The sequence below is a fragment of the Hemicordylus capensis genome, chromosome 1 (genome assembly GCF_027244095.1).
Source record: "Hemicordylus capensis ecotype Gifberg chromosome 1, rHemCap1.1.pri, whole genome shotgun sequence".
Classification (NCBI taxonomy): domain Eukaryota; kingdom Metazoa; phylum Chordata; class Lepidosauria; order Squamata; family Cordylidae; genus Hemicordylus; species Hemicordylus capensis.
The window spans coordinates 82449278-82470481 of record NC_069657.1 but is presented as its reverse complement, the minus strand read 5'-3'; the positions used below and the strand labels follow the sequence as shown (position 1 = coordinate 82470481).

Here is a 21204-nt window from a genome sequence, read left to right as displayed (position 1 = left end):
AACTATTACTACTGAATGTTTGCTATGCTAAATATTGCTGGCTGGGTAGTGGGGAGTAATATGATTGTCTTGCTTTTTAGGTATTCTTATTTGCATTATTAATGATAGCATTAACCATGACACACTTAAACTCAGACATGAATTAGTTTGTCCCCTGTCTTGCTTCTGGATGGATGTCTATCATTTTTTAGTCTCTGCAGCATTTACTTGCACATGGAGTTTTTTTGCATGCAGATCTGCTCCCACTGGATCTGATGCTATTTAAATGATTTGTCTTCATGATTGTTTTTAATTTAGCATGAACAATCTTGCAGCAATGGTTGTCTTCTCACTAATTCTATATAGTTGTACAGCCAACATTAATTCATTGTGTACATTTTTATTTTACCATACTTTACAAATTCCAGAAGAGTAGCCATATTGCCCTCTTGTAGAAAATGCAATCATGCATGACATCAACCCCCGCACCCAAAGAAAAATGTTTGAGTCCTAATATTTCATGAACTAGAGCCTATTTTATCATTCTTTCCCACTGCATCCATCAGTATGATACAACTCTGTGGAGGCCTGGAGGTTTCTGCACTTGCAGCTTGGAATACTTGTGTATAAGATCAATCCACTGTCTTATAGTTTTAGATGTATTTTATGGTGGTTTTTATTTGATTTTAATGTATGTTTGTTTTGTTTTACTGTTCAGTTTTTCTAAGCCACCCAAAGAACAATTTGTTATGGAGCAGCTATATAAAGATGATGATGATAATCAGGGCTCAGGAAATCTACTAGTCTGTGATGAGTGAAAAATGATGCCTGATGAGTGAAAAATTGTCCTGAGCAGTAGTAATGTACCGACATAGGTCGAGGAACCATCTGACAGGTCAATATTTTGTCTGGTTGGTGAGCTGAGCCAACATTAATTGACCCTTGATATTAATATAATTATAACCTCCACCTTCTTCATTACAAACAGGTTTTTGTCTTTTGTTTTGCATGATTCCCTCCTGAATCACACTAGCTGTTTACATAGATTGCATTTTTTTGTGCCCAGGCACAAATGGTAAACATCATTGTTACTTCTCAGTAATGCAAAACTGTGGAAAGGATTGGATTGGACCCTCTTGTGCTCCTAATGACATAATCAAAGGGCTAACAGTCATTTAACATGCTCTGAACTGGGTTTGTGGCCAGGGGACTAGAATTCTTTTCTGAGTAGAATGGGAAAGGTTTGTTTTTTTATGACCAAGATTTTCAGCTGGAATGGGAGGGCTTTGCTATATATTACAGTGGCCAGCTTTTTAAAATAAGGGTTGTTTCATGCTCTTTCCACACACACACACCTTCAATTAATTTGTATTAGAGAAAAGTGTGTAATTTTGTAACATGGATGCTGGTGCTCTTCTTGAATTATTTCATAACTAAAAGCTGTGAGTGGCCAATCTGCAACATACAGTGTTACAGCATTGGAGGTATGTGGCACTTGTGAACAGGAACAGGAGTGCTAAAGTCATCTGCTACTCCTGCACTGTGTTGATGCCTGCTTTCCAAAAGCTATCCTGAAGGTATGCCTGGGTACAGACAGCCCACGGTAATGAGGGTTTGGCGTGAGCCCCCCTTGTATTCTGAAGGGCGACCGCATTGCCGCTTGCTGCATTGTTCCCAACAGGATCGAGCTGGCCATGGTGAGGTGCTTCTCATCATCAAGATATCGTACCAACCCGGGGGTTGTCGTCGGATCCCCCAGCTTCGGTACCGGATAATTCCAGTGACACACCAGACTCTCCTTCAGGTTCTATGCCTGCAACTCAGGACCTGTCTGTCCCTCTGGATCCTGTGTCTGACAACGATTATAACTCTCAGGACTCTGTATCCTTGGGGTCGTTCTCACTTGATATCTAATCGGATTCTAAACTGGTCTCCCCATCAGAGGCTCTCAAGCTGTACACAGCCTATGTGGCCCGTATGGCTTCAGCCTTTGGGGGTTAATTTGGGTAACCAGCAGAAAAGTGAGCTGGACCCCTTGTTCAGCTTGATTGACTCGGGAGGCCAAGGTGCCTGCTGCCTTGCCCATCAATCCAGCTTTATTAAAGGTTCTGAAAGTCCACTGGAAGAAGCCTAATACGCTATCTCAACCAAATAGGCTTCTAGAGAACTTCTACAGAGTGCAGTTCCAGGATGACACAGACTTTTGACACAGTCTTTTTGAAAAGCCACCCCACTCCAAACTCTATCATTGTGGAGGAGTCCTTACAGAGGACCAGGGGTCATAGTCAGTCGACACTGAGCAATAAAGAAGGCAAGAAATTGGACTCCTTCGGGAAAAGACTATTTGGCTGCAGCCTTACATTTGCATGTGGCCAATTATTAGGCCTATAACACCCAATATAACCACTTTCTGTGGGGGAAAAATGGATTCTTTCCTGGATCTCCTCCCGCAGACAAAAGGGATTCTGCAAAGGCTTTTTTCAAGGAAGCTATTCAAGTGTCTAAGCAAGAACTTTACTTAGCCCAACACTCAGTGGAGTGTGCTGCAAAAGTGATGGCCACATCTGTGGCACTTAGACGCCACGCTTGGCTTCGATCATCCGGCCTGCACTATGAGGCTCGTGCCAGGGTGGAGGACCTGCCCTTTGAGGGCTCTAGCCTCTTCTCTGAACAAACTGATGACATGCTTCAGAAAGTTCCTAAGCTGCAGAGCACTGCATGTTCCAGGTCATACGTTTCGCCGACTTCAACACCACAGAAAACTGCCCGGTGGCCGCCTCATTGGGGTCAGAGGGCCCCAGCCTACCATCAGTCGCTTTTGGAATGGTCCTTTTGGGGCAACAAGTTCCCACTCAGATTCAAGTCGGGAGGCCAGCCCAATAAGTCGGCTTTCCAGAAACAGTGCCCGAGTGTTCCCCAGAAGGAACAATCACTTGGGATGTGCCTGGCTGCTTTTGCGGAAAGTTGGGACTAGGTGACTGTGGACCAGTGGGTCCTTACAGTTATCAGTTTGGGCTATGCCCTGGAGTTTTACAGGTCACGTTCGGTGTCCAGGATTGTGGTGACTCCCTGCACCCTGGAGTTGGATCTGGAGGTTGCCGTTCTCCTGGAAAAGGATGCGATTGAGAGAATCGCCAACCCTGACAGCCCCGGGTTCTATTCCTGGTACTTTCTTGTGCCAAAGCCGGACGGCGGTCAGCGCCCTATTCTAGACCTCAGAACTCTAAACAAACATTTGGCATACAAACGGTTCCAAATGCTTTTGGTACCGACCATTATGGCCATTCTGGACAGAAACATGTGGATGGTCTCACTGGACCTCAAGGATGCATACTATCATGTTTCAATCTGCCTGCAACATCGGTGATTCCTGAGGTTCCAGATAGGGGGGATCCCCTATCAATTTAAGGCCTTGCCCTTTGGCCTCACCACCGCGCCAAAAGCTTTTACAAAGTGCCTGGACCTGGTGGTGGTTGTCCTGCAAGAGCAAGGTATACAGGTGCTGCCATAACTGGACGATTAGCTGATAGTGGCGAGTACCAGATAGGCAGTTCTAGACACCCTCGTTATCTGACTGATACTTTGGAGGACTTTGGTTTCCAGATAAACTTCAAAAAATCTCAACTGGAACCCATTCAATCAATTAAGTTCATTGGGCTGATATTTGACATGACCTTGGAGAAGGTTTTCCTCCCAGTGGGCCACATGGTGACTCTCCAGCACTGGCTGCCGCTGTCTTTGCTGGGTGCCCACAGACCATGTGTTCCATACAATGCCTGTTGGGCCACATAGCATCAAGCATGTATGTCCTCCCTCAAGCATGTCTTCAGATGCTCGTTATTCAAAGATGGTTTTTGGATATGTTCGATCCTCTTCGGGATCTGGGCCATCTAGAACACTCGCCCCCTCCTTGGGTACGGGTGACGGCGCAGTGGTGGATGGAGTTTCGGCACCTAAGTGTTGGTAGTCCTTTCCATACAGCTCAAGTCAGCAGGATTGTTATAATGGATGCATCGGAGCTCAGCTGGGGAGCTCACTTGGACAGGTTTAGTCTGAATGGATATTGGTCCCCCATGGAGCGGACTCGGCACATAAACTGCTTGGAGCTGTTGGCCATTTTCAACACTCTAAAAGTCTTCCTGCCCCTACTAGGGGGTCGTTTGGTGATGATACAGACAGACAATACGACAGCGAAAGCCTTTACCAATCGCCAGGGAGGCATGTCCTCAAGGAGCCTCCTGTTTCTGGCTCTGGACCTGTGGTATTGGTGCCTGGCACACGGGGTATCGCCTCAGGTGGTACATATCCAAGGCATGCTGAATGTTCAGGCAGACGCTTGAGCAGGATGACTGTGGTCTCTCATGAGTGAGAGCTATATCAGGGTGTTCTGAGGGACATATTTGTGAACTGGGGGTTCCAACTCTGGACCTCTTTGCTTCCCAAGACAATACTGTGTGGCCTCTACTGCTCCAGGGGAGGAGAGGGCGAGGGTTCTCTGGGGGATGCCTTTGTCTGGTCTTGGACAGGCCCTCTTCTATATGTGTTCCCTCAGTTTCCTCTCCTTCTGAAGGTCTTGAGCAAACTGAGGGTAAATTGCACCAGGGCAATCCTGGTAGTCCTGTGGTGGTCCCTAGAGGCCTTGGTTTCTGACCCTGAAGCATATGACGCTGGACTGGCGACATTTACCTGTCCTGCCGAACCTGTTGTCTCAGGAACAGGGACGGGTGCTACACCCGGGTGTTCAGTCCCTTCACTTGACTGCATGGCAGGTCCTGCCGATCTCCCTTTGAAACTGAAGAAGGTTTTGGTGGCTGCCAGGAAGCAATCCACAAGAAAGTTGTATGGACTCGCTTCATGTCCTTTGCTTCCCTGAATGGGTTTGATCCATTTAATCTGTCTGTACAAGACATTTGTACCTATCTACTGTCCCTTAAGGAGTCTGAGTGAAACTTGCTTCCTTTGAGGTATATTTGGTTGCCATCGTGGCACGTTCTCCCTCTGATCGGCCTTCTTGGTTTAAAAGTCCAGTGGTTAAAAGTTTCCTGAAGAGTCTGTCAAACTTTTTCCCAGATGATCCACTCATGTTGCTGGCCTGGGACCTATCCGTGGTATTGGCTGGTCTTCTGCGGCTGCCCTTTGAGCATTTGGCATCTATTGATCCTCTGTCTCTTGACCTGGAAGGTCACCTTTTTGGTGGCCATCACCTCTGCCAGGAGGGTGAGTGAACTAAGGGGCCTTCAGGGCTGACCAACCCTACCTGCAGTTCCATAAAGACAAGGCTGTACTCAGGACGGATGTCAAATTCCTTCCAAAGGTGGTGTCCATGTTTTACCACTCGTCCCCATTCACTTTACCTGTGTTCTTTCCAAATCCTTAATCGGATGTGGAGAAACGGCTACATCGTTTGGATGTTTGAAGGGCCCTGTCCTACATTCAGAGATCTGCTGAGTGGAGGAAGTCTCCCTCCTTGTTTGTTCTAAACAATGGGCTGTGTAAAGGGCTCCAAGTCTCTGCCCAATCTATGTCCAGGTGAATAGTCTCCACTATTGAACTTGGTTATCACTAGGCCCATAAGCAGTTGCCTGCTACTGTGAAGGCACATTCTGTTAGGTCTGTGGAGGCCTCTGTGGCCTTTGATTATGCGGTCCCATTGGACCACTATATGTCAGGCAGCTACTTGGGTTTCACCCCATTCATTCATTCAGTATTATGCTATTGATGTTAGAGCACGTAATGATGCTGTATTTGGCAGGACTGTCCTGCAATCTATTTTCAGTTGGTTTCGCTTGTCCTGAAATAAATTCTTTCTGGCTGTTTACATGTTGCCTTTGTTTCTTTCCTCCTCCTTGGGTGCTTGCTTGTTATGCGCCTATATGTGTAGAAGACAGAGACCACATTGAAGAACTACTGGTTACTCACCTGTAATGTTGATTCTTCTAGTAGTGATCTGTACTTCTACATGCCCTCCCATCCTCCCCGCAGGTTTCACTGAAGCTGGACTCTGTGACTGAGGGGATGAGAAGTGGCGCAGCCGCACATAGCAGCTGGGGGTGGAGTTCCCGCCCCAAACAGGAGAAATCGAGCTTGTTAGAATCCATTGAGGTCCCTGCGCAGGCACATAGCCCATATGTGTAGAAGTACAGACCACTAGAAGAACCAACGTTACAGGTGAGTAATCTGTAGTTCTTATATTAGATTCTTATTTGGCTCAGTTTTCAAAAATATTTAGCTGCCGCTGTATTATACACATGAATGTGATTATTTATGGATATTTCATGCATGGATATATAATTCAAAATGGCATATCCTACTACTAGTTACTTCCTTTCCTGTGGGCTACTGAGTAGGTTGCTTGCTTCAAGAAGTATTAATAGGGATATACAGATGATAGAACTCCTTCATGTTGGCCCAATCAGTTTATGGGAAGAAGGTGTATGATCTGAATTTAACTCTGGGATTTATTTTTTAATTCTCTTTTATATACCACCCCATATACAAATGTCTGTAATTTACAGACTAAAACACAAACAACAATTAAAACACTATATCATATAAAACAATTTAAAATAGCCATCAATCAACTTTAAAACGTTAATTAAAAAGCCTGATAAAATAGGTGTGTTTTCAGATGTTGTTTTAAAATAGCCAGAGTTGAGGAGATTTTTATTTTGTTTGAGTTCCAGGGTGGGGAAACCCTGGAGAAGGCCTGATTTTGGGTTGCCCCCAAACAAGCTGATGGTATCTGCAACCGGGCCTCTCCTGATCTTAATAGGCAGCAGGTTCATGAAGAAGAGGGCGCTCTCCTAAATATCCTGGGTCCAAGCCGTTCAGGGCTTTACCACAGGATTATAAACTGCAGCTACTCTGTATCATTTATCTAGCATAGGGATGTGCACAGAACTGGTCTGGCGCTCCTTTCCTGGAGTGCCAAACTGGTTCCATGGACTGGCGTCTGAGCCAGTTTGACTGTCGGGGGGGGGGGGGTCCTTAAGAGGCTAGGAAGGCATTGCCTACCTGCCAGCCCCTGCCCCACTGCTCTTCCACCCCGCTCTTCTCCCACCCCGCTCTTCTCCCAGCAGTGCACTCCAAACGCAGGCGTGAGGGACAGTAGCATCCTTCTCTGAGCCCCATTCTGCATCGTTATTGTTGACTTTTAGCCACATACTCTACAATCCTAAATATGTAAACTCAGAAGCAAGTTCAAATAGCATTTCCCCCCACCTATCACAGTAGCAAGTAGCCCGTGTGTGTCTATACACTGCAGAAGGAAAAGCCACCAATTTGATTTCAAACAGGACAGCAGAAAAAAACAATATGTATGTTATTTATATATGAGTTACTGTTAAAAGCACAAAGCAAATAAATAGTAAGTATTATAAGTAGAAACGTTGAGAAAGAACAGTTTCCCCATATATTTTACTATTTAAGCCATTTTGAGAACTTTGTTGCAAAAACAAGAAACATTTTAATAAGGAAAAAAACTAAACAAACCACACACAGAGACCAGATTAGAGCTATAAGCAACACAACAGCCAGCAAGTAAATCAATCCAAAAAGAATATAAAAGGGTGGTACTAAACATGAACAATGCAAAACAAAATACCACTAAATACACATAGTATGAACTATTTAAATATGAAATATACCAATTTAGTACAATGTAAATAATACATAACCAATACATCACAGTTAGTATATATTACATATTATGACAAGGTTTCGCAATAAGTCCTTGTTTCACTAATGCTTCATCAGAAATCCATTACTTTCAATCATAAAGATCTAAACAGTTTCACAAAGTTAGCGTCTTCACCCTGGTGACTAAGAAGATTCTTTGTTGCTTCCTCCCAAATCATTGCTTAAATTCATCCAGGAAAGTGTGAGTTGTTTCACCAGATCTTTTCAGTTGCTAATTATTTTTCTTGTTTACACAGTCAGACAGGTGTTATTGACTGGTTTGTTTTATCCAGACATCGAGTCCTTCCCAAGGACCTGGGATGCCAGAATTTTATTGTCAATTGTTCTAGATATCGTCGCAGAATATAGGCTGTTCCCAGTAAAGCTGCTTTTTGTAATTGGCTGATGTTGATTTCTGTGGCCCCTATGGTGTTGAGGTGCTCTTCAAGGTATTTTGGAACTGCACCCAGGGTGCCAATTACCACTGGGATTATTTTGGTCTTTTTCTGCCGCAGCCTTTCAATTTCAATTTGTAGATCTTTGTATTTGGTGATTTTTTCTATTTCTTTTTCTTCTATTCTGCTATCCCCTGGTATTGCTGTGTCGATTATTTTGACTTGTTTTTCTTTCTTCTTGACTACAGTGATATCTGGTGTATTGTGTGGCAGATGTTTGTCTGTTTGTAGTTGGAAGTCCCATAATAATTTTACATCTTCATTTTCTTCAACTTCTTCAATTTTATGGTCCCACCAATGTTTGGCTACAGGTAGCTTGTATTTTTTGCAGATGTTCCAGTGTATCATCCCTGCCACTTTGTCATGCCTTTGTTTGTAGTCAGTCTGTGAGATCTTTTTGCAACAGCTGATTAGGTGGTCCACGGTTTCATCTGCTTCTTTACAAAGGCGGCACTTGCTGTTTGTTGCTGATTTTTATACTTTTGTTCTTATTGCATCTTAGTGCCTGTTCTTGTGCAGCCAGTATTAAACCCTCTGTTTCTTTCTTCAAGTTGCCATTCTTAAGCCATTGCCAGGTCTTGGTGATGTCTGATTTTCCACTTATATTGTGCAAATATTGACCATGCAGGGGCTTATTTTTCCATTTTTCTGCTCAGTTCTTGACTTGTTCTTTCTTGTAGGCCTGCTTTGTTTCATTGGTGTTGAATAGTTTCGCATTATTGACCATTTGAAGTGCATCTTCTTCACTGTCCTTGATATATTCTTCAAGGCTTCTTTTCTCCTCCTCTACTGTTTGATGGACTTGCAGCATTCCTCTTCCACCTGAGCTGCGAGGGAGGTATAGTCTATCGACATCACTTTGGGGGTGCAGAGCATGATTGATGGTCATGATTTTCCTGGTCTTACGATCTAGCGTCTCTAGCTCTGCCTGGGTCCAGTCTATTATTCCTGCAGTGTATCTGATAACAGGTATAGCCCAGGTGTTTATGGCTTGTATGGTGTTCCCGCCATTGAATTTGGACTTGAGGATTTTCCTAACTCTCCTGATGTATTCACTTCCCATTTTTCTTTTAACTTCAGTGTGTGCGATGTTATCAGCCTGGAGAATGCCCAAGTATTTGTAAGGTTCTTCCTCTTCCAGGTTCTTGATCTTGCTTCCATTAGGCAGTTCTATTCCTTCTGTTTTTGTTATTTTTCCTCTGTTCATTATTAATGCAGCACACTTGTCTAGTCCAAACTCCATTGCTATATCGCTACTGAATATACGGACAGTGTTTAGCAGTGATTCGATTTCTGACTGGGGCTTTCCATACAACTTCAGATCCTCCATGTACAGCAGATGGTTGATTTGACTTGATGTTTTAGATGTTTGGTATCCGAGGCCTGTTTTGTTTAGTATTTGTGAAAGTGGGGTCATGGCAATTACAAACAACAGAGGGGATAGTGAGTCCCCTTGGAAAATGCGTCTTCTAATGCTAACCTGTCCAAGTGTCTCACCATTGATTGTTAACTGTGTACTCCACATGCTCATTGCTTTTTTAAATAAATATCTGAATGTTTTTGCTGACACCAGTTGTTTCTAAACATTTTAGTATCCATGTGTGAGGCAATGAATCGAAGGCTTTCTTGTAGTCAATCCATGCAACACCTAGATTTGTTTTTCTTCTCTTGCAATTTTCTAAAATGATTTTGTCAATCATCAGCTGGTCTTTTGTGCCTCTGGTGTTGGGGCAATTTCCTTTCTGTTCAACTGGAAGCTGTTGGTTAGTTAATAAGTGTTGCATCACTTCATCTGCTATTATTCCAGTTAATAATTTGAACATGGTTAGCAGGCAGGTGATCGGTCTATAATTACTTGGAACTGCACCTTTTGCTGGGTCTTTCATGATGAGATGAGTTTTCCCAGCTGTTAGCCATTGTTCAATATCACCTCCTTGCAAAATGTGATTGAACTGTTTTGATAGTTGTTTATGAAGGCTTGTTAGGTATTTAAGCCAAAAGCCATGCAGTTCATCGTCGCCTGGAGCAGTCCAATTTTTAATTTTCCTTGCTCTTTCACTTATTAATTCTGGTGTTATTATTGGTTACATTTTCGACCTCTTTCATCCAGCCTGCTTTTTTATTATAATCTATTGGATTGTCCCATAATTTCCCCCAGAATTGCACTGTTTCTTCTTTATTTGGCGTTTCTACGTTTCTTGCAGTTTCTCCTTCTATGCTTTGGTAGAAACGTCTCTGATTCGACTGGAATTGGAGATTCTGCCTGTGTTGTGTAGTTCTGGCTTCATATCTGCTAATCTTCTTTGACACTGCTGTTATTTGCTGCTTTATTATTTCCAGGACTTCTCTAATTTTCCTTGAATCTAGGTGGTATTTTTGGATCAGATACTGTTTGGTGTTTTCATTCTTCAGCTTCTTGTCTTTCATATCTTTCAGTTTACTAGCATCTGATCTAAGCCTGGAGATTTTATTTTCTAATCGAATCTTCCATTTAGGTGATGTACTACTTTCTTTTTTGACAGGTCTATTGATCTTATATCCGAGCTCTTGTGTTGTTATTGTTGCTGCACTGTACATTAGTTGGTTTGTTTCTTGCAAATTATTGATTGTTATTTCTGCAAGTGCAGCATTTATATCTTTTAATACCTGAGCAAGTTGTTTTTTGGCAACTGTTTTTAGAGCTGGAAGTCAAACCCTGGTGGTTGTTTGGTTCATGTGCTCAGTTATTTTTTGCTTTAGTTCTTGTTTAGAACAGTTTTGGCTTATACTTTGAAAATGATTTTAAAAAAAAAGTTTAAATCTCTCTCGCTCATGCTCACGCACACACATGAAACAAGCACATGCACACAAATTGAGATTTTCAAATGAGGTTGGGGCTTCTCTCACATGTGCACACATGCTGGGGAGCGTTGGAGAGAAACAGTGGCTTAAGCAGGGGAAACAAATTGCACACGAACAAAACTTCAGATAAGGGTTGGGTTTTTAAATATTTTAGTTCCATGGAGACTAGTCCATGGCCAGCTTCTGTTCCTTCCAGTACTTCCCATTGCCATTCAACTGTTAGTCCTAGTGGCTTTCTCCGCTGTGCTCTAAAATTGCAAATGCCAGCAGGGCGGGGGAGGAGCACAAAACGCCAGTAGAACTGCAGCTGCTCCTGCAGGGGGAGGACAGGACTTGCAGCAGGAAGGGAAGTTAAGCCCTTTCTGTCTCTGCTATTGTTGAGGAACTGCCTGTTGCTCTGGATACAAATTTACAGGGGGTGCTGCAGCTGAACCATGTGTGTGTGTGCATGCACACACACACATACACACACACCCCCCTACCTGCATCGGCCCCTGCTGCTTTCTCTGTGTTTGCTGGGGCTGCTGTGGGATGGTGAGACAAGGCGGTGCAGGGAACTCCTGGGTGAAACACCTAGAGTTGCTGTTCCTGCAGTCTGGAGGTGTAGTGACTGAGCAGCGGCAGGCTGCTGAGCGGTACAGGACTTGTCCCGGTGTGGGATGATCACCCTGGTCAACCCGCCCTAAAGACGGCCCTGCTTAAAGGCAAGAACCAAATATTTATTGGATGCTAATCCTTAATTATTGCATGTCTGCATATCTGTGCTATATTTTCTGTCTTTCATTTCCCTCTAAAATAATAAAATTCATCATCTTATTCATTTTTGTATTTCTGAAATGGCCAATGCACTAAGGTTGTTAAAAGTGTAACCAAGAGCTTTAGAAAAATTTTGCTTTTATTTTTCACTTCACTTATTAGTTGGTGGATGTGGTTCCAAAGACCAGCTGTGGCATCAATTGCTGAAGTTGTTCATAAAGACTTAGATAGTTTCCTCCCTGAAGAGGAAGCACTAAGCTTTGGAAAACTTCCAGCTACTGATCAAGGAAAAAATATAACAAAGCTATTGTGTTTAAAAGATGTACTTGATAATAGAAGTTTGAGCTAAGGTAGATCTTTGATCACTTCTTCTGAGACAGGACCCCACTCTACTTTGAAGTACATGACTGATGACTGATGGGTGAAACCTGTGTGGAAGCCCATTGCTCAGAGAGATTGTTCACTGGAACAAAATCAACTGTGACCCCATCTCTGCAGCATAATGTGCAACACGAATTGGAACCTGTATTGACTTTGACCAATGATGGTCTAATTACTACTGAAACACTGGCTGGGATTCAGCTCAGGACCTCTTCCTTTTCAACTGAGGCCAACTGACTTGAATTGGCCAATGAAGGCCTGAGTTTTTTTTATCTTGGAATGTTGCTGGCCTTAAAACTCGCACTGGGAAGCGTTGTTATTTATGTTAATAGTTTTCATATATTAGCGTTTCAGGAAACCTGGGTGGCCCAGGAATCGTCCCTGGAGAATTATGTTTTGTTCCCCTTGATAGCAACTAAGGGGAATACAAAAGAGGTAGGCTGATAGGGGGTCTAGCTGTTTTTATAAAAACAACTATTCAGGTTGGAATCCATTGTCTTCCATCTCTTGATCAACTTGTAATGGCAGTTGTGCTTAAATTCAGAAAAGCTAGCTTATTAATAATCAGTGTATACATTCTTCCCTTTATATCAATGAGAACAAATTAAGAGTATCTGGTCTAAGGTGAAGACGTATATAAGAGAATGTCAAAATGCTTTCCCTATGGCTAATGTAATTGTCGCTGGTTATTTTAATGCCAGGATAGAGCCTAATGATCTGAAGCTTTTTGATAAATATCATCAGTGCCCATCTGACACTGAAGTGATTGCTCCCCTCCTACAACAATCATCTAAGGATATGGGTTGCAGTTTTCAGGGATTTACTCACAAGTTGACTTTTGATATAGTGGGTCTTTTTATTCTTAATTGAGCTTCAGAGGAAGATGACCCAGTGGAATATTCCCATTGGGCAGGGAGCAGACCATCACTGATTGACTATATAGCTATCTCTCGATCTTTAATACCTCTGTTGGATAAATTTAAAATAAAAAATCACTTGGAAAGTGATAATCTCCCTAATGCCCTTTATTTGAGAGTCTTTGACTGACATACTATGGGACCCCTTGATATTGATCTTAGGCTAACTGATGAATCTCGCCCCAGGCATCTTAAATGGTCTCCTCAGCTGGATGAATGTGTCTCTAAACATTTAAACTCTGAGCTCTGTATGCAGATTCATACCAGGATAATAGGTTGTGTAGATAATGATTCCTCGCTGGAAAATTATAATAGTTTAATATGGTCTTTTATAAGATTTTAACCAACTAATTCAAAAAATACTAAGCTCCATGCCAGATCTTCCCAAGTCTGGCTTGATCGGGAATGTCATAGGACAAAGATTGATCTTGTTAATTCTTATAACTTATACAGGTGTAACTCTGAGCAGCATACCTCTCAGGAACTAATCGGGGGGGGGGGGGAATCTTATAAAACTTTGCCTGCAACGGGAGAAAAAGGGAGGCTAATAGGCTAAATTGGCAGTGGCTTATTTTCACAGCACAGGCCAAAAACCCATCTATGTTTTGATCTTTAGTAACTTCCTATCTCACTTTCAGACCTTCTCCACCATCTTTTCTTATTTCTGCTGGTGAATGGATTGGTTATTTCTACACTATATATGCTAGGGAGGGATTGGTTTTGGTATCTACACAAATAGAACTGGAGCTGGATCCTAACACACTACCCAAATGGGCTTCAATTATGTGTACAGAAATTGCTATGATAGTTGATCAGTCTAAAACTGGAAAGGTGCCTGGCTCTGATAATCTACTAGTAGAAGCCTTCAAGAATAACTTGGTTTGGTGGCTACCTGTACTAGCCTCTCTTTTTACAACCATTGATCAGATGGCTTCGCCCCCAAATGATTGGGGAATGGCGATTGTTATCCCTATATATAAGAGAGGCAAAAGGCATTTGCCGTCAAATTATTGTCCCATCAGTCTTCTCAATGTTATTGGTAAGATGTACGCATTTCATCTGCTTACCAAACTTCAAGATTAGATGGACAAAGAAAATATATTACCTGATGAGCAGGCAGGTTTCATGGCCAGTTATTCTACTCCTGATCATGCATTAGTTTTACAGCACCTAGCCGGGATATACTCTAATCAATCTCACTCTACTCTTTATGCTGCCTTTATTGATTTTAAATCGGCTTTTGACTCAATATCAAGAGATAAGTTATGGGAGAGGTTAGTAAATTCTACAATTGACAGTCGTTTGCTTCTTTTGATTTATAAACTACATAGGAATTCATATCTGAAAGTCCGCTGTAGCTCTGCTGGAAATCTCACTAAAGAAATCCCCACCTATTGGGGAGTGAGGCAAGGCTGTGTTCTGGCTCCAGCTCTCTTCAATTATTATATCAATCCTATTGTAGATTATATAGCTAATTTGTCCTTCCATCCACCAAAGCTAGCCGATAGGCAGGTTAACATCTTGCTATATGCGGATGCTGCTGCGATTCTTTCTCAGACCCTGTAGGCCTTCACAGAGCGCTTCACTCCTTGGCTCTTTTTTGCCATGAATACGCCCTAGAAATTAATTATAGTAAGATTAAAACCCGAGCTTTTACAAAACATTGAAAGATCTTGAATTGGTCTTTGGATGACCATATGTTGGAACAAGTTAAGACCTTTAAATACCTAGGTGTTGTTTTCCAGGCCTCTACGAGATGTAGTGTACATCTGCAGTATGTCACTCAAAGTGCACGAAAATTGTCAGCAGCTATTCAATCCTATTTTTTCATCAGTGGGGTGCTCAATTTTGTCCCAGCAGTACTTAAATTATTTTTAGCTAAATCCTCCTCTCAGATGTTCTACGGATCACAAATGGGTCCATATGCTAATTTTGCAGCTTTGGAGGTCATTCAGACAAAGTTTTTAAGATCTATTTTGCAGATCCCTAGATGCGTCCCAAACGTGATCCTGAGGCTGAAAGTTGGTATTCCTAGAGTGGAGGCCCAGGTGTGGTTTTCCATTTTAGGTTACTGGCTGAAGTTACATTTCTTTTCTTCAGGCCTTGCTCATCTTACCCTTATGGATAGTTTTAACTCCTGTTGGAAATCGTCAATTTGTTATAAACTTAGCCTTTATGGCTTTAGCTTAGATGTCCTGCTGAAGATGGGATTCAGCCATGCGAGATTGGCACTAAAACAACGGATCTATGATATGGAGGTGCAAACTGATTGGTCTTTAATCCCCAAGGAAGTTTTTTTGGGGGACTACAGCCCTATAACAACAAACCTGCGAGTTATTTAGATAAACTTACAATTGCTAATTACCGCAGGATGTTCATGTTGGCCCGATCTAATGTATTACCTTCGGCTGATTTGGAGGGTAGGTTCAGAAGGATTCCTAAAGAACAGAGACAGTACCTGTGTGATTCTGGAGAGCAGGAATCAATTTTTCACATTTTACTTTACTTTACAGGGACTTTCGTCAATGTTTTATTGCTCCGCTATTGGTCAATTATCCAGGGCATACAGACATATTTTGTTTATTATTTGCTTTCTGATCAGAAGAAGGAGATAACGACTAATGTCACAAAGTTCTGTGTGGTGGCTAGGCAAGTTAGGCATCAGATAGTAGATCAGCTCGTGTAACTTGGGATTTATTTGTTATGCTGAGACACTATACCAAACTACTGTAAGCACTGTTGATTCTTATTTGTACATATGTTTTGAATTCTGGTCTTCGACTGTAAATAAACTTGACTTGTCTTGGTTCCAAAGTCATTTGTGATATAATGTAAAAATGCCTTTAAGGTTTTCCCATTTAGAAAATGCTATTAACCTATTTCCTTCCTTTTTATTACAATAAGATTACAAAAGTGCACATAACGTAATCAAGTATAGCAGCAATTATATATGTAAGTATAACTGGAAAAGAGAAGAGAAAGGGTGGGGGGAGATCCCTTAAACATAGCTTTAACATAATAAGATACAACTTACCTAGAAAAAAGAAGAGAAGAGGGGCCTCCACCTTCTTCTAAGGAGATATATATCTAAATAAATAAATAATATATATGTCTTCTATTAACCTATGAATATAATTTATTTATTGTTAACTCTGTAGGTTTTACTAAACTAATCTAGAATCATGTAGTATCTTATGTAGTTTGATGGTACTACTTTATTTCTGTAATTCCAGTAAAAATACAATGAACTCCTGAGACAAGGGCAATTCAAAAGCACTCCCTCATTGCTTCAGACTTTAATTATAAAAGTCAAAATCAAAACCATTATTAGCTGATTTTAAGAACTTGAGCATAAAGCTGAAAAGAATTGTGAATAGAGATTAAGGCATTTCATAAACTGCCTTGAATTTCTTTGAAATAATAAAATAGTTAAGCAAAAAGCTTGAAGTCCCTATTTGATCAGACATCCAAGTTGACTGTTCAAATTTAGGAGACTCCAAAATGTTTATGTTCAAGAGGAAACTTAAAACTATTTATATATTTGTAAAATGGTTATAGCTGTTTTCAAGGCAAGATTATTAATGTTGGCAAATTGCCTGTTGGAGCAACTTGTCATGTTTTGTACAAAACAAAACAATGAAAATACGTTTTGGCACTTGTGTGGCTTATCATACCTTTCTGTGTTGTAAATTCCAAGCATCATGGTTCAGAGAAGCTTGATTCAACAGAGAACAGTTAGGTAGCTTTTCATTGTGTTCCATCCATCTAGTCATTCATTCATGTTTCCATTCCAAAGGGGCTGATGCAATCTGATATCTTTGTATATGTGATTGTGCTTGGAAGCTTGCATTTTGTATATGATTTCACAACAGGGTCACCAGCCATGCCATGGGGAGGGATGTAGAGTGAAAGCTTCAGTTAGTGATGTACCAGAAAATTATTGTGGCTCAAACGCAATCATTTTGAGATGCTCCAAACATTTCCATCCTTCAAACTGAGAGAACATTGATGGACTGCTGATGCATCATTCTCGCTATATGAACTTTATTTCCCTTTTCTTATTACTTATAAAGACATTTGAACTTTGATGCTCTCTTGAAGCAATATCTTTACTGGCTTATATTCTGTACAGTGAAATGTGGATGGTTCAGCACTGCCTACACTGTTGTGTGCGTCTTAAACACTGCCTACACTGAAAACTGAACAATCGCAGTTGTGTGACACTATGTCCATTATTTTACAAGATGTTTAGTGTTGTGCAACTGTGATTGTGCAATTTTAAGCTGTAGCGAAGCAGGGTTGTTTGCAACAGCGTAGGCAGTCAAAATGTCTGACTGTGCATGGTTTTTGCAGGTGACACTGTGTAAGCCAGGGGTGGCCAAACTGTTGGCCCTCCAGCTGTTGTTGAACTGCAACTCCCATCATCCCCAACCACAGTGGCCAATAGTGAGGGATGGTGGGAGTTGCTGTTTGTTTACCCACCCCTGGTGTAAGCAAACAGGAGACAGGAGGACTGGAGTATAGTGCAGCTATGATTGATTGATTAAGTGCCGTCAAGTTGGTGTCGACTTTTAGCAACCACATAGATAGATTCTCTTCAGGATGATCAACTTGGCCTTTAAGGTCTTTCAGTGATGCATTCATTGTTGTTGTAATCGAGTCCATCCACCTAGCTAATCATAATGTGCCTTAAATATGATAGTTTGAGCCTGGTCATTTGTGGCTTGAGTGAAAATTCTGGATTGATTTGTTCTATGATCCATTTGTTTGCAAGATAGAAAAAGCATTGACACCTTTGAACTATGGTGCTGCAGAAGACTTTTGAGGATACCATGGACAGCCAGAAATACAAAAAACCAGCTTTGGTAGTGCACCCATGAACTAAAAGGTTGAGGTTGGTAGTGTACAAAGGGGGTGAGTCACTTTGAAGGAGAGATTTGGGATGATGAGACCAGTTACATTATCTTCGTTAATCAGAAACAGCAGGAACTTCAGATTAAAAGCAAGAGGGAGAGCGCACTTCTTTTTCTAAAGCTTGCAGAATAGAGAGACAAAAACACAGGGTTGGAAGGAGAGACATAAATCATATAGGACAGGGCTAGATATTTCTCTCTTAATTTTTGCTGGAGCTCCTTAGCTCCAATTAGCCATTTGAAACTAGAAGAAAATAAACATTTTGAAATGGTAACAGTTGTTTGAACGTTTAGCAGCTTGTTTAGAAATGATAAGGTTGCATTTCATCTGGCAGAAAAGCCTTTGTTAAGCAGATAACATATTTCACAGTCTGAACCTATGTATGTTTACTCAGAAGTAAATCCCACTGAGTTCAGTGGAACTTGCTCTGAGATTAGTATGCATAGAATTATAATAGGGTAATATAAGGACTCAGTCTGTTGCTACGAACAAACACATGGAATACAGTGTGGAGGCTTTTAAATGGAGGCCTTTACTCACATTTTTAATGGTACTATGGTCCATTCAAAAAGCCCTAAATGAAGCATTGTATGCTAGAAATCTGACTTTGTCATAAATTCTGAATGAAAAATAAAGCCCAGAATATAGCTTTTCCAAATCCTGTGGCTGGACAGCTTTGAAAAACTGCATCTAAAAAATAAGATTTTAGTGTATGAAAACTCATGTCATTAAAAAGTTAGTCTTTAAGTTGCCATAGGCTTCTTGCTTTTTGAAAAACTTATTCCTCACTTTTTTATTTTTAGTCTTAGGTAGGGAATTAACAAAGGCACTTTCCCCCACCTTCTCCCAAACCATACTTTCTACTCATTTTGAGGTATTGTAATAGGAAATATAAATGTTTAAACAATTTGAGATTGTAATCAAATTACAATCTATATTAATTGTATTATAAATCTACAATTTATTGTATTATAAATCTACAATTTATATTAATATATCTGTGGGGGGTAGGAAGATCAGCCTGAAAAACTAGAGTGGGGGTAGGGGATGTTCACAAGCCATGAAATCACAGATTTTAAAAAGAAAATTAATTGTGCATAGATAAATAGGCTAAATACAAAACCTGAGTTCTGTATAGATAACTCAAACATTATCTAGACCTGCTTATCAAATTATCATTCCATTTCATTAAACTAGCTGCTTTGAATGTTTTTAATATTGTTGCAGTTTTCATGGTTGCACAGATTTCACAACTGACTGGTGGGGGGAAGAAAAATTGGCTACTAAGGTCAGCCAGAATTTGTGAACCCTTGATCTTGGATAATGTCTTAACTTTTACTCCTAAGATCTTCTGTTATTTTACTGGCTTGAGCTGTTGGTCTTTTCAAGGAGAAAAAATAAGTTTTAAAAATGAAATTTGGTTTGTTTTTTCCGGAAAGAGTATGCTTATGAACAATAAATGGTAGTGATATTTGTGGTCGCACCTTAAACATTTTTCTAATTAGAAGTCTGGGAGACTTCATGGAAAACACTTTGAGGAACTTTCTCTCTGGTCTGTTATGTATGAAATAAGTCTGCAGGTAAACAAGACATGCTGCACAGGAGTATGCAAACATACACATCTTGTCAGTGGTGCATGTTTTTAATTGATTGCATTTTAAAATTTAAGCAAAATGAAGTTAGATATTCTCTTGTCCTAAACTAAATAAGATGCGAACTGCTAAAGAGGATGGTTTGTGAGTATATTTCATCACGAGAATAACTGCCATGATGCAAACATTTCGTAAGCTATAGAAGCCAAATATAAGACTGCTGTAATGCTCAAGATTTATTTTTTGTCAGTTTGAGTTCTAACTGGATTAATTTGTTTGCTTGGATGTTCAATAACTGTACATTTTCTTACTTTGACAACTGGAACAAATTAAATTTGCTTTTATCTAGGCTTTGCATTAAAGTTAATGACATGTGAATTATTTATGTCTCTTTTCATTTATGTAAAACTGATACTCCAGGTACTATTGGCAAAATAATATTTTACAAGATGTTTTGTAGATGTGATTGCCTTAAGAGGTAGATTAGGTTTTTGAGTTATTGGAAATACTTGTTAATGTTGCTGACCATATTAGATATTAAATGCAGTAATCATAAAGGGTCTCTACTGAAAATATCAAATTATTTCAATTTCACCTTATATAACTTGAAAGAAAGCACAGTTGGAAATGAAGGGCACAATCCATCCCCACACAGATCAGTTGCTTGTGCATTAGAGGGTTATGCATAAAGAGAGTCCCATTTGTTCCCCACATCCCTGCAAGTGTGATTTCCACTGAGGAGGGACAGGGAGGGCTGGACAGGGAATGAGCCCTGTGTATCTTAAAGACCGCTGGTTTTCATATGAATTTATCTGTCAAAAGGATCTGGAGAGCGTCTGCTGTGTGCTTGGAGAAGTTTGGTTGGTGAGCATGTAAGGCATGGCTCTGGAACTCTCCCTCCTACTACCTCATCCCTTCCAAGCTTTCGGTGTCAGGTGAAAACCAGTCTGTTCTACCTGGTATTTTCAGTTGGTTGAGGCTAAGGAGATTTTTAGATTAGGTGTTTTCCTCCTGCAATTTTATTGTGTATTGTTCTATTAAGTGAGTTCTACTGTTTTGTTTTGTTATTTAGTTGTTATATATGCCACTTGGAGGCTTTTCAGCCAAAAGCAATTTAAAATATAATAAACAAAACATGGTCAACTTGTTTCTAGAAATGACCTGGTATGTAGTAGTAAATTTTATTACGGTCCTTAGACCAGCGACCTGGTATGTTGACCTGGTACATTCTCGAAGGGTGGTAGGAGGGAACAAACAAGGCTCTGTTAAGTCCTAGAGTCAATCCTTCCATGTGCAGGTGGCTGTACCTGCTGGAGATGGATTGTGCCTTAAGGTTATCATTTGGCAAATTTTGGGGTCCTAGACCTATTTAATAGCTTTATTAGAATAAACTGAGATTTTCCGGTAAATGAGTGTATGGATAACATCTAAACTGAAATTATATGTCGTTAAGTTATATGTATTGTCATCTAAGTTGCACATTAAAAGTAACAGATATGAAGCTTGTGGCTAGGGTGTAGCTAGGGGAGAGGGGGCCTGTGTTCTCCCCTCTCTCCGGCAGCCCCTCGGAGTGAAAGAGATAATGAAGAAAGTAAAGGGGGGTGGAGCTTGGGACTCTCAGGAGCTGGGGGCCTGGGTTCTTTGAAACCATTCATTCAATTATAGCTACATCCCAGCAGTGTTCTCTACAAT

At 40.9% G+C, this 21204-nt stretch overlaps 1 protein-coding gene across 3 annotated transcripts in view; it reads left to right on the top strand.

Moving 5' to 3' along the window:
* Positions 1-21204, top strand: part of FUT8 (fucosyltransferase 8) — a 200367-nt gene that overhangs the window by 80105 nt on the left and 99058 nt on the right. The window contains exon 1 of one of the 3 annotated variants that reach the window (XM_053257117.1): positions 746-874. The exons of the other annotated variants lie outside the window; for them this stretch is intronic. The gene's annotated coding sequence lies outside the window, so the exon portion shown is untranslated. Of the gene's footprint in view, positions 1-745; positions 875-21204 lie in introns of those variants that run through there. 3 annotated transcript variants of the gene reach the window in all.